Source organism: Mobula birostris, chromosome 3 (assembly GCF_030028105.1).
Source record: "Mobula birostris isolate sMobBir1 chromosome 3, sMobBir1.hap1, whole genome shotgun sequence".
In the NCBI taxonomy this organism is placed as follows: domain Eukaryota; kingdom Metazoa; phylum Chordata; class Chondrichthyes; order Myliobatiformes; family Myliobatidae; genus Mobula; species Mobula birostris.
The window spans coordinates 186,629,253-186,643,648 of record NC_092372.1 but is presented as its reverse complement, the minus strand read 5'-3'; the positions used below and the strand labels follow the sequence as shown (position 1 = coordinate 186,643,648).

At 43.0% G+C, this 14,396-nt stretch overlaps 1 protein-coding gene across 7 annotated transcripts in view; it reads right to left on the bottom strand.

The window, feature by feature from the left end:
- LOC140195483 (sickle tail protein) overlaps nucleotides 1–14,396 on the bottom strand; it is a 696,918-nt gene that overhangs the window by 485,621 nt on the left and 196,901 nt on the right. The gene's annotated exons all lie outside the window — the stretch shown is intronic.

The window sequence follows — 14,396 nt, the reverse complement described above, 5'->3', positions numbered from 1 at the left end:
AGAAGTACTATGCCTGCCCATTCATCTCCTCCCTCACCTCAATTCAGTACTCCAAACAGTCTTTCCAGCTGAGGCAACACTTCACCTGCAAATTTGTTGGGGTCATCTTCTACTGTATAGAGTGGTCCTGATGCAGCCTCTTCTACCACTGGCAAGACACAACATAGATTGGAGGGGACCTCTTTGTCAAGCACCTTCATTCCATCTGCAAAAAGCAGAATATCCAAGTGGCCAATCATTCTGACATGTTAGATTAGATTAGATTAGATTACCAGGAAATGTAGTCCACTTTTATTGTCATTTAGTAATGCATGCATTAAGAAATGATACAATGTTCCTCCAGAAAGATATCACAGAAACACAAGACAAACCAAGACTAATAAAACTGACAAAAACCACATAATTATAACATATAGTTACAACACTGCAAAGCAATACCGTAATTTGATAAAGAACAGACCATGGGCACAGTAAAAAGAAGTCTCAAAGTCCCTCGGAAGTCCCATCATCTCACGCAGATGGTAGAAGGAAGAGAAACTCTCTTCCTGCCATGAACCTCCAGCACTACAAACTTGCCGATGCAGCACCCTGGAAGCACCCAACCACAGCCGACTCTTGAGTCTGTCTGAAAACTTCGAGCCTCCGACCAGCCCTCTGACACCGAGCACCATCTCTGCCGAGCGTTTCAACACCGGCCCCGGCAACAGGCAGTGGGCAAAGCCGAGGATTTGGGTCCTTCCCCTCCGGAGATTCTCAATCGCATAGTAGCAGCGGCAGCAAAGCAAGCATTTCAGAAGTTTCTCCAGATGTTCCTTCGTGCTTCTCATGTCTGTCTCCATCAAATCAGGATTGTCCCCTACTTAACAAATACAATACAATTTCGGAGCGGCTGCACGCGCTGTGTCGTGCCGCCATCTTCTCCTCCCCTCCTCCCATGTTGGTTCAGGTCCTCCTCTTTTGCCATGATGAGGCCACTCACAGGTTGCAGGAGCAACACCTTGTATTTCATCTAGGTATCCTTCATCCTGATGGCATGAACATTGATATCTCCAACTTCTAGTAAATTTTCTCCTCTCTTCCTTCTTCAATTCTCCACTCTGGACCCCTCTTACTTCTTCTCGTTACCCGTCTATCATCTCCCCGCTGGTGCTCCACTCCTTCCATTTCTCCCATAGTCTACTCTCCTCTATCAAATCCCTTCTTCTCCAGCCCTTTACCTTTTCCACCAATCACCTCCCAGCTTCCTCCTCCCCACCCACCTGGCTTCTAGCTTGTACTCTTTCCCTCACCCCTTCTTATTCTGTCATTGCCCCCCCCCCACCTTCATTTCCAGTCCTGATGAAGGATCTCAGGCCAAAACACTGACTGTTTCTCCAATTCCTCTCCATAGATGCTGATTGACCTGCTGAGTTCCTTCAGCATTTTGTGTATACTGCTTTGGATTTCCAGTATCTGCAGAATCTCTGGTGTTCAAGCATAAATAAGTATGGTTCTGGTATAGAACAACAGCGATATCACATTTATATGTCATCAGACACCAAATTTAGAAATTGGGCAACTTTAGGAGCTCCAGTGATTTAACCACACAAAGGAAGCTTAAACGCCATTAGTCTACCACTACAATCAAATATTACAAATGTGCAATCTGTACTGGAGAAGTAGAGGTGTTAGCACAGTCAAAAAGTCATCTGAACGATTCTAAATTCCGCATACAAATTCAAGCCAGTGAACTGCCATGATTCTAAAATGGGTTTAAGATAGCAGAATAGTTTCAGTCTTCTCAAAGGCTCATGAGAGTTGCTGACTCAGATCAGTTTGAGACTCTCTGGTTTACTGAGTGCTTATCAACAGGAAGCAACAAGATGCTTCCCTCCTATAATGGAGGGAAGAAAGAAAATGAATGCCCACAGCCAATTTCAAAACTTCCTTTAAAGCCTGATGAATATTTTTACAAAACCATCGCAAATGTTAGTTCAGCCCCTGAACTTCCTCCCTCACCACCATTCAGGAACCTAACCAGCCCTTGCAGGTGAGGTGCTCATCACACATGAACCTATCAGGGTTATTTATTGCATCCAGTGAAGGTCAAACTACGTGCATCACCTACAACTTTGAGATTCACTTTCTTGCATCAGCCACAAAGGAAACACAATAGAACCTATTAGACCACAGTACATGTGCTTGCAACACTGCGTGTCCGACAGAGTGATCAGCAGCACTGGGACTCCACAGGGGACTGTCTTGTCTCCCTTTCTCTTCACCATTTACACCTCGGACTTCAACTACTGCACAGAGTCTTGTCATCTTCAGAAGTTTTCGGATGTCTCTGCCGTAGTTGGATGCATCAGCAAGGGAGAAGAGGCTGAGTTCAGGGCTATGGTAGGAAACTTTGTCACATGGTGTGAGCAGAATTATCTGCAGCTTAATGTGAAAAAGACTAAGGAGCTGGTGGTAGCCCAGAGGAGAGCTAAGGTACCGGTGACCCCTGTTTCCATCCAGGGGGTCAGTGTGGACATGGTGGAGGATTACAAATACCTGGGGATATGAATTGACAATAAACTGGACTGGTCAAAGAACACTGAGGCTGTCTACAAGAAGAGTCAGAGCCATCTCTATTTCCTGAGGAGACTGAGGTCCTTTAACATCTGTCAGACGATACTGAGGATGTTCTACGAGTCTGTGGTGGCCAGTGCTATCATGTTTGCTGTTGTGTGCTGGGGCAGCAGGCTGAGGGTGGCAGGCACCAACAGAATCAACAAGCTCATTCGTAAGGCCAGTGATGTTGTAGGGATGGAACTGGACTCTCTGACGGTGGTGTCTGAAAAGAGGATGCTGTCCAAGTTGCATGCCATCTTGGACAAGATCTCCCATCCACCACATAATGGACTGGTTGGGCACAGGAGTACGTTCAGCCAGAGACTCATTCCACCGAGATGCAACACAAAGCGTCACAGGAAGTCATTCCTGCCTGTGGCCATCAAACTTTACAACTCCTCCCTTGGAGGCTCAGACACCCTGAGCCAATAGGCTGGTCCTGGACTTATTTCCTGGCATAATTTACATATTACTATTTAACTATTTATGGTTTTATTACTATTTAATTATTTATGGTGCAACTGTAACAAAAACCAATTTCCCTCGGGATCAATAAAGTATGACTATGACTAAAAACAACCCATACAACAGAGACTGTCAAACACCAAGGAGTGGCGGGGGGGGGGGGGGGAGGAGAACAAATGTGCAAAAAGTGAACAAATAACACAGAAAACATGAACTGCAAACACACCAAAATGAGTCCACAGGCACATCACCCACACCTCCCCACCTCCTTGCCTTTCTTCCTTGATCCACTGTCCTATCAGATTGTGTTTCAGTCTGTGCCTCTTCCAGATGCATCACCTCTCAGTTTTCACATCGTTCCAATTTCTCCCTTCCCCCACCTACCCATGTCCCCAGCTTACCCATCACTCGCCAGCTCACGTTCCTGGCCTCACCCAGTTGTTCTAGCTTCTGCCCTCTTTCCGACTCCTGGTAACAGGTCTCCTCCTGAAACGCTGATTGTTCATTTCCCTCCACAGGTGCAGCCCGACCTGCTGAGCTCCTCCAGCATTACTTTGGCATCAACCAAAATGAGGTTCACTTTCCACAGATGCTGTCCACCCTTCAGAGTATCCCTGACTTGTTACTAGCTGTCTTGCAATATCTGGCAAACAACCCCTCTTCCTCAACAAAAAGATGCAATCTTTTATGACACTGCAAGTGAAAATACAGAAATAACAGGTTATTTCTATATTTTCATTTATGGTGTCATAAATATAACACTTGTATTTATTGTAGAGAGAATAATACCTTAATTAGTTACATACTAGTACTATCAGAAAGCATTTTGTAAAGACCTTCATTGTTGCTATTGAGTACCGTACAGCCCTCATTACCTCATGGCGACCCTATAGGGTTTTTGTGGCAAGATACAGAAGTAGATCGCCAGGCCTTTCTCCCAACACAGATACTGCTGCTGTCCAAGTTGGGACCGGGCCAGATTCGAACTCAGGATCGTCTGCCTCGAAGTCCAGTCCTGATGCCACTACACCACCAGCTGACCCAAAAGACCTTCATAAATGGCTATTAACTAAAGTGCATTAATGACTTAGACAATGGCTCAGGAAGCATATTGCATCAAGATAACCTTTGTTGGAGCATTGTATCCAATGAATGAACGTATTGGTCTTGGAATGAGCGAAAGCCAGATTTTCTGAAATGATATGTGCAAGTCATATGAGAGGTCATGTTAAAGATTTCCTGGAAATTAGATTAGAACAATTTGATTAAAGCAAACAAAATGCTGGGCGGGGTGGAATTTATGTGCATTTGTTAGAAAACTTAGGACGAGTTCAATCATGAATGTTGGATCTGAGATGACTATATTTGTACTAAGTACAAGTTAGAAGTGACATTGGAAAATCAGGAATCTGGAGTTTGGAATTTGATTTTAAAGCTGCCAAGATCTCAAAGAAGTTGCAGAGCAGGCTTGTTTTTCTGGGGGAGGGGAGATAAATGGTTTATTTGCTCTGGTGTTCCAAAGATTATCAACAAATTAAACTCCTTGCACTGTGCTAAGTGGATTAAATTAAAACCTTTATAAAATAACATAAAGCAGTGGAGATTTATCTAGCCAACAGAACTGAACATATCATTGAACCTTACAGCACTAAAAGAGAACATTCAGCCACTTATCACTGCGTCACCAACTTTTCCTCATGACCACAGTAAATATCATTTAATGAGATTAAATTTATTAAAATGGTGGACTCCCACAAAGATCCAAATCTCAGCCAAATGTGATAATCCAGATGTAAAGGCGATAACCCAGATGCACATTCTCTATACTTCCGTTATTCATCAACTTGCCCACTGAATCCTATGCAAACTGCAAATTGAGAGATAAATCAGTTCAATTCAATGTGGCATAAGACCACTGACTTCACATACAATCCAGAAAGCTCACCAACACCTGTATTTTCTGAGGAGGCTGGAGAGAGCTGGACTATGCACATCAATACTCACAACTTCTACAGATGTGCAGTAGAGAGTATCCCAACATGGTGCATCATAACATGGTACGGAAACAGCACTGTGGACAGGAAGGCTCTACAACAGGTAGTCAAAACTCTCAATTCATTATAGGCACCATCCCGTCCACCCCCAAGACATGTACACTAATAGGTATATATACCAGTTGCTAGACAAATGCCGGAAATATCATAAACAATCCAACCCACCCTGCTCATAGACTGTTTGTCATAGAAAGGTAGAGAACAGCAAAAGGACATTTGGCTCATTTAGTCCACGCTGAACCATTTAAGCCACATAAGTCCCATCAACCTACACCTGGACCATGGCCCTCCATACACTTGCCAACCATTTACCTATCCAAACTTTGAAAATTGAGCTTGCACTAACAACTCATTCCCCACTGAGAGTAGTTTCCCTTCCTGTTCCCCAAAAAACTTTTCATCTTTCACCCTGAACCCATGAGCTCTAGTTGTAGTCTGACCCAGGGGAAAAAGCCTGCATTTACCCTATCTATACCCTTCATAATTTTGCTTTCCTCTATCAAATCTCCAATCGTCTACGTTCGAAGGAATGAAGTCTTAACCTATTCAATCTTTCCTTATAACACAGGTCTTCCAGTCACGGCAACATCCTTGTATATTTTCTCTGTACACTTTCAATTTTGTTTACACCTTTTCTGTAGGTAGGTGACCTAAGCTGCACACAATACTCCAAATTGAGTCTCACCAACATCTTACACAAGTTCAACATAACATCTCATTTCCTGCATTCAATAATACAAAATACTGGCGGAACTCAGCAGGCCAGGCAGCATCGATGGAAAAGAGTACCATCAACATTTCAGCTGAGACCTTTCGGCAGGACTGGAGAAAAAAAGCTGAGGAGTAGATTTACTCAGTACATTGATTTATGAAGACCAATGTGCCAAAAGCTTTCTTTACAAATCTATCTACCTGCACCAACAATTTCAATGAATTATGGACCTATATTCCCAGATCCCTTTGTTCGGCTATACTCCTTAGTGTCCTCCAGTTAACGATGTGAGACCTACCCAAATTAGTCCTACCAAAGTGCACACCTGACACTTGTCTGCATTAACTTCCATATGCTATTTCTCAGCCCATTTTTCCAGCTGGTCTAGGTTCTGCAGCAAGCTCTAATAGTCTTGCTCACTGTCCACAACACCCACAATCATGGCGTCATCTGCAAATTTGCTGATCCAGTTACCCACATTGCCATCCAGATGATTGATATACAGATGTCAGACAGCTACAGGCCCAGCACCAACCCTGGTGGCACACCACCAGTCACAGGCCTTCAGTCAGAGAGGCAACTATCTATGACCATTCTCCAGCTTCTCGCACAAAACCTATGTCTAATCCAATTTACAAACCTAGTTTGAATGCTGAGTGACCAACTTCCCATGCATGGCCTTCTCAAATGCCTTGCTGAAATCCATGAAGACAACACCCACTGCCTTGACTTCATCAATTTTCCTGGTAACTTCCTTGAAAAACTCAAGATTGATTAGACACAGGCTACCACGAACAGAGCTATGCTGACTATCCATAAACAGTCTCTATCTAAATATTCATATCCTGTCTATTAGAATACCTTCCAATATCTTTCCCACTACTGATGTCAGGCTCACCAGCCTATAATGTTCTGGTTTATTCTTTTAGTCTGTCTCAAAAAGTGGAACAACGTCAACTATCCTCCAAATCTCTGGTACCTTACCTGTCACGAAGGATGATTTAAATATCTCTGCAAGGACCCCTGCAATTTCTGCACTTGTTTCCCACAGGGTAAAAGGGAATACCTCATCAGTCCCTGGGGATTCATCTACCCTAATTTGCCTCAATACATCAAACATCTCCACCTCTACAATCTGTATAGGGTTCATAACCTCGCTGCTGCTTTGCCTCACATCGATAGACTCTTCTGTCCATTCCACCAGTAAACACAGATACCAAAATAAAAACCCACTTCAGATCTCCCCCATTGCTTTTTCCTTCACGGATAGATTGCCATCCTGATCTTTCAGAGGACCAATTTTGTCCCTTGCAATCCTTTCACTCTTTACATACCTGTAGAATCCTTTAGGATTCTCCTTCATCTTGTCTGCTAGGGCAATGGCATGCCTTTTCTTGTGCTCCTGATTTATTTCTTAAGTGTACTCTTGCATTTCTTATATTCCTCATTTGTTCCTACCTATCTATACAAGCTATGCATCTCCTTTTCTTAACCAAGGCCTCAAAATCTCTTGAAAACCAAGGTTCACTAAACCTGTTATCCTTACCTTTTACTCTGACAGGTATATACAAGCTTCGTACTCTCAAAATTTCACTTTCGACGGCCTCCCACTTACCAAGTACACCTTTGCCAGAAAACAGCTTGTCCCAATCCACACTTACCAGAGGATCCTTTGAGATCCAATTCAGGATCTCAACCCGTGCAACAGACCTATCCTTCCTCACATCTACGTTGAAACTGATGGCATCGCTGGATGCAAAGTGTTCCCCTACACATACTTGTGTCATCTGCCCTGTATCTGCCATTCGGCCCTTCAAGCCAGCACCACCATTCACTGTGATCATGGCTGAAAATCCACAATAAGTATCCAGTTCCTGCCTTATCCCCATAACCTTTGATTCCACTATCTTTAAGAGCTCTATCCATCTCTTTCTTGAAAACATCCAGAGACTTGGCCTCCACTGCCTTCTGGGGCAGAGCATTCCACATATCCACCACTCTCTGGGTGAAAAATTTTTTCCTCAACTCCGTTCAAAATGGCCTACCCCTTATTCTTAAACTGTGGCCTTTCGTTCTGGACTCACCCATCAGCGGGAACATGCTTCCTGCCTCCAGCGTGTCCAATCCCTTAATAATCTTTTATGTTTCAATCAGATCCCCTCTCATCCTTCTAAATTCCAGTGTATACAAGCCCAGTCGCTCCAATCTTTCAACATATGACAGTCCCGCCATCCTGGGAATTAACCTTGTGAACCTACGCAGCACTCCCTCAATAGCAAGAATGTCCTTCCTCAAATTTGGAGACCAAAACTGCACACAATACTCCACGTGTGGTCTCACCAGGGCCCTGTACAGCTGCAGAAGAACCTCTTTGCTCCTATACTCAATTCCCCTTGTTATGAAGGCCAGCGTGCCATTAGCTTTCTTCACTGCCTGCTGTACCTGCATGCTTGCTTTCAGTGACTGATGTACAAGAACACCTAGATCTCGTTGTACTTCCCCTTTTCCTAACTTGACTCCATTTAGGTAATAATCTGCCTTCCTGTTCTTACCACCAAATTGGATAACCTCACATTTATCCACATTAAACTGCATCTGCCATGCATCTGCCCACTCGCCCAACCTGTCCAAGTCACTCTGCGTTCTCATAACATCCTCCTCACATTTCACACTGCCACCCAGCTTTGTGTCATCTGCAAATTTGCTAATGTTACTTTTAATCCCTTCATCTAAATCATTAATATATATTGTAAACAGCTGCGGTCCCAGCACTGAACCCTGTGATACCCCACTGGTCACCGCCTGCCATTCCGAAAGGGACCCGTTAATCGCTACTCTTTGTTTCCTGTCAGCCAGCCAATTTTCAAGCCATGTCAGTACTCTGCCCCCAATACCATGTGCCCTAATTTTGCCCACTAATCTCCTTTGTGGGACTTTATCAAAGGCTTTCTGAAAGTCCAGGTACACTGTACCCACTGGCTCTCCCTTGTCTATTTTCATAGTTACATCCTCAAAAAATTCCAGAAGATTAGTCAAGCACGATTTCCCCTTCGTAAATCCATGCTGACTCGGACCTGTCCTGTTACTGCCATCCAAATGTGTCGTAATTTCATCTTTTATAATTGACTCCAGCATCTTTCCCACCATTGACATCAGGCTAACTGGTATATAATTCCCTGTTTTCTCTCTCCCTCCATTCTTGAAGAGAGGGACAACATTAGCCACTCTCCAATCCACAGGAACTGATCCTGAATCTATAGAACATTGGAAAATGATTACCAATGCGTCCACGATTTCTAAAGCCACCTCCTTAAGTACCCTGGGATGCAGACCATCAGGTCCCGGGACTTATCAGCCTTCAGACCCAACAGTCTATCCAACACCATTTCTTGCCTAATATAAATTTCCTTCAGTTCATCCATTACCCTAGGACCTTTGGCCACTATTATATCTGGGAGATTGTTTGTGTCTTCCCTAGTGAAGACAGATCCAAAGTACCTGTTCAACTCATCTGCCATTTCCTTGTTCCCCATAATAAATTCACCCCTTTCTGTCTTCAAGGGCCCAGTTTTGGTCCTAACTTTTTTTTTCCCCTTATCACATACCTAAAGAAGCTTTTACTATCCTCTTTTATATTCTTGGCTAGGTTACCTTCGTACCTCATTTTTTCTCCGCGTATTACCTTTTTAGTTATCTTCTGTTGCTCTTTAAATTTTTCCCAATCCTCCGGCTTCCCACTCATCTACGTTATGTTATACTTCTTCTCTTTTATCTTTATACTGTCCATTACTTCCCTTGTCAGCCACGGCCTCCCCTTACTCCTCTTAGGATCTTTCTTCCTCTTTGGAATGAGCTGACCCTGCATCTTCCGCATTATTCCCAGAAACACTTGCCATTGCTGTTCCACTGTCATCCCTGCTAGGGTATTGTTCCATTGAACTTTGGCCAGCTCCTCCCTCATAGCACCATAGTTCCCTTTGTTCAGCTGTAATACTGATACTTCCGAGTTTCCCTTCTCCCTCTCAATTTGTAGATTAAAACTTATCATATTATGGTCACTACTTCCTAATGGCTCCTTTACCTCAAGGTCCCTGATCAAATCCGGTTCATTGCACAACACAATCTAGAATTGCCTTCTCTCTGGTAGGCTCCAGCACAAGCTGTTCTAAGAATCCATCTCGGAGGCACTCCACAAACTCCCTTTCTTGGGGTCCAGTACCAACCTGATTCTTCCAGTCTACCTGCATGTTGAAATCCCCCATAACAACTGTAGCATTACCTTTGCTACATGCCACTTTTACCTCTTGATTCAACTTACACCCTACATCCAGACCTACTGTTTGGGGGCCTGTAGATAACTCCCATTAGGGTCTTTCTACCCTTAGAATTTCTCAGTTCTATCCATACTGACTCTACATCTCCTGATTCTATGTCCCCCCTCGCAAGGGACTGAATATCATTCCTTACAAACAGAGCCACCCCACCCCCTCTGCCCATCAGTCTGTCCTTTCGATGGAGGAATATTCATTTCCTAGGCCCTGTGCACTTGAAGCCATGTCTCTGTTATTCCCACAATATCATACTTACCAATCTCCAACTGTGCCTCAAGCTTATCTACTTTATTTCTTATACTTTGTGCATTCATGTATAATACTTTTAATTCATTACTCCCTTCAGCTTTCATATCAATTCCTATTTCACTTGGCCATAATGTACAATCCCTTCTTGAGCTTTCTACTCTGTTGATTCTGTTGTCTTTCTTAACTTGTGCTTCTTGCAGTAGTATGCAATCTCTCTACAAGTTTGTTCCTCTAAATCCCACAGACTGTTGGGTGGTGTATAGCATAGCCACATTAATGTGGTCATACCTTTCTTATTCCTTAGTTCCACCCATAAAGCCTCACTAGACTGTTCTGTCTGAGCACTGCCATGACATTTCTCTGGCTAGTAACGCCACTCCTCTCCTTTTAATCCCTCCTACTCTGTCATGTCTGAAACAACAGAACCTTGGAATATTGAACTGCCAGTTCCGATCCTCCTGCAACCAAGCTTACTAATAGCTACAGTATCATAATTCCATGATAATGCCCCAAGCTCACCCGCCATTCCTAAAATACTTCCTGCATTGAAATATACGTAGCTCAGGACACTAGTCATACCATGCTCAACATTCCTGGCTCTGACTGAGGCCTTAACAACATGTCTCCACAACCTCTGCAGTACTGTTCTGGCACTCTGGTTCCCATCCCCTACAACTCTAATTTAAACTCCCTCGTGTAGCATCAGCAAACCTTCCAGCCAGGATATTAGCTCCCCTCCAGTTCAGGTGCAAACTTTCTCTTCCTCACAGGTCTCACCTTCCCTGGAAGGGAGCCCAATGATCTAAAAATTTGACACCCTCTCTCCTACACCAAGTCTTTAGACATGTGTTAAACTGCATGATCTTTGCATTTCTGGCCTCACTAGCACGTGGCATGAAGTAGCAATCCTAAAATCACAACCCTGGAAGCCCTAACTTTAACTTTGTACCTAACTCCTTGAACTCGCTTTGCAGAACATTATCACTTTTCTGACCCATGTCATTGTTACCCACATGGACCATGACTTCTGGCTGCTCACCCTCCCACTTAAGAATGAGGAGGACTCGATCTAACATGTTCCAGACCCTGACACCCAGGAAAAAAACATAACATTCAGGAATCTCTCATCTACAGAACATTTCTGTTCCCCTAATTAACAAATCCTCTATTACCACAGCTCACCTTTTCTCTCTCTGCCCCCCCCCCTTTCGGAGTCATGGAGTCAGACTCAGCGCTAGAGACCTGATAATGGTGACTTTCCTCTGTTCTGCCAACCCCCCCCCCCCCACAAACAGTATCCAAAGTGGGAAACCTATTGTGGAGGGGGGATGCCAATTGGGTGCTCCACAATGACGGTTCAGCCCCCTTCCCCTTCCTGCCTGCTATCCAGTTTCCTGTCTCCTGCACCTTGGGTGTAACCACCTCTCTAAATATCCTATTTGTCACCCCTTTGGCCTCTCAAATGATCCAGAGTTCTTCCTGCTCCAACTTCATAACACGGAGTGTTAGAAGCTTCAGCTGGACGCATGTCTTGCAGGTAAAGTCATCAGGGACACTGGCAGTCTCCCTGCCTTCCCACATCTCCTGGAGCATTCCACTGTCCTGCCTGGCAGCCCAACTGTTCTAACTGTGCAAATATAATGAAGAAAACAATAAATAAACTGGTGAAGAGAACAATAAATAAATCGGTGAAGAAACACTACATACTGAGTTTTTTGTCTTCTCTCACTCAAACCTCTTCCTCATTGAAACCTCAGAGTTAAAGCCTCAGATATCTACTCTAGCACTGTCCACTCCAACAAAGGCCACTCCACTTGCCTCTGCCCTATTTATATTTATTCTTGCCAATCGCTTCCAATCGCCGATTGGCCGCTGCTCAAAACACCAAACTGACGTTAATCAATGCCTTAAGTGCTCAGTCAGCAAACCTGTGTGAGCTATGTCTTCTCACGCTTCCAATCACTGATTGGCTGCTGCTCAAAAAATTGTCTTACTCCCATCAGGGAAGAGGCTACATAGCATCCATGCCAGACAACCAGACTCAAAAACAGTTATTTCCCCCAAGCAGTAAGGCTAATCAACAGCTCCAGCCATTAATCTAGCCTTCCACACCTGCAACCACCACTACTTGATCATTTCCTGTCAGTCTTCTTATGTACAGATACTCCTGTGCGTCGTGTCACTTTATGGACAGACAATCCATGCATGTATGCTATCTTAATGTATGGCTTTACACTTATTGTGGTTTTATTACTGTGTTGTTATCATATCAGTTTTTTGTGCTGCATCGGGTCCAGGCTAACTATTTTGTTCTCCTTTACATTTGTTTACTGGAAATGACATTAAACAATCTTGAATTAATTAATAAATAACAATATAAAGCTTAATAAATGGTAACTAGCTAATTTATAACAAATTTGTAATAAATATGAGAATAATGGAATAACCACCTTTGGTAAATGATGCTTATGACTTAGCGGGAGACATTTATAAGGATGTTGCTGGGACTTGAAGAACTGAGTTATAGGGAAAGTTGGACAGGTTATAACTTTATTCCCTGGAATGCAAGAGAATGAGGGGAGATTTGATAGAGGTATACAAAATCATTTGGAATATAGATAAATGCAAACAATCTTTTTCCACTGAGTCTGGGTGAGTCAAGAACAAGAGGTCATTGGTTAAGGGTGAAAGATGAAATGCTGGAGGCATATGAGGGGAAACTTCTTCACACAGTGGGTGGTGAGTAAGAGGAACAAAGTGGTGAATGTGGGTCCAATTTCAACATTTAAGAGAAATTTGGTTAGGAATGGAAATTTGGTTCCATTCCTAACCAAATTTCCCTTGGTTCCATTCCTTGGATGGAAGGGGTATGGAAGGTGCAGGTCGATGGGACTAGGCAGAAAAATAGCTTAGCACAGACTAAATGGGCCAATGGGCCTGTTTCTGTTCTGTAGTGCTCTGTAGGAAAATCTTGTAGCACAGTTGATATTCTACATTTAATTCAGATCTTAACTTCGACATAATCTTCAATGAAGAGTCATTCAAGACAACCACAATTCACAAAATCTTCCCATCAAAACAATTTTAAACTAGATTGGTATCCAAACCAACACCCTTAAGATATTTCCTTTTTCATATCAAGCAATATTTCATACAACTTAAATGCAGACAAGAATATATCAAACATGTTTTAAAACATTAAATATATTGTCAAAATTTTAGTACAAAAGGGGTGCATGATTCTTCTGAGTGCAATAACTAATTCAGATGCACAGTCAAATTAAATTGTTAGTTAATTAGATTAAAGCCGCCACAAAGAAATGATCCTATGTTGCAGGAAATCACTGCTTAAATCAAAGAGGCCATCTGCAATTTAAATCAACAAACCAATCTGTTGTGACATCAAAAATAATCTTTGAAGTTAAATTCCAGTTAAAGACAAACTATTCAGAATCAAACAGCAAGCTGTCAACATTTCTGTATATCAGTGAAGTTCATGTAATCAACTAAAAACCATTATCGGCAAATGCTTGTTCTCTCTCTCCATTAGTTATTCTAGCCTTTTTCTGTGCATTTCATGCCATGGAAAAAACATAGCAAAATATTTTCTACATTACTTGGCCTCTTTTTTTCTTGAACTACAGCCTTACTATATTTAACACAGGCCTTGGAGTGCTTCTCAATTGTTACCGATATCTCTGCTCTCACCCTGTCCCCTCCCAGATCAGCAATGATACAACTCTTCTGGGTTACAGTACAGCACAGCAACAGGGCCTTCAGCCCTTAATGCACATGTTGATCATGATGCCAGAACAAATTAAACCAATCTGCCTGTACATGATCTGTATCCCTCCATTCCCTGTCTGTTCTTATCCGTCTGAATTCCTGCAAAATGTTGCTCTCGTTTCTGCTTGAACCACCATCCCTCACAGCACATTCCAGGTATCTAGTATTCTCATCCTAAAAATTATTTGGTTCATAAATCTCCTT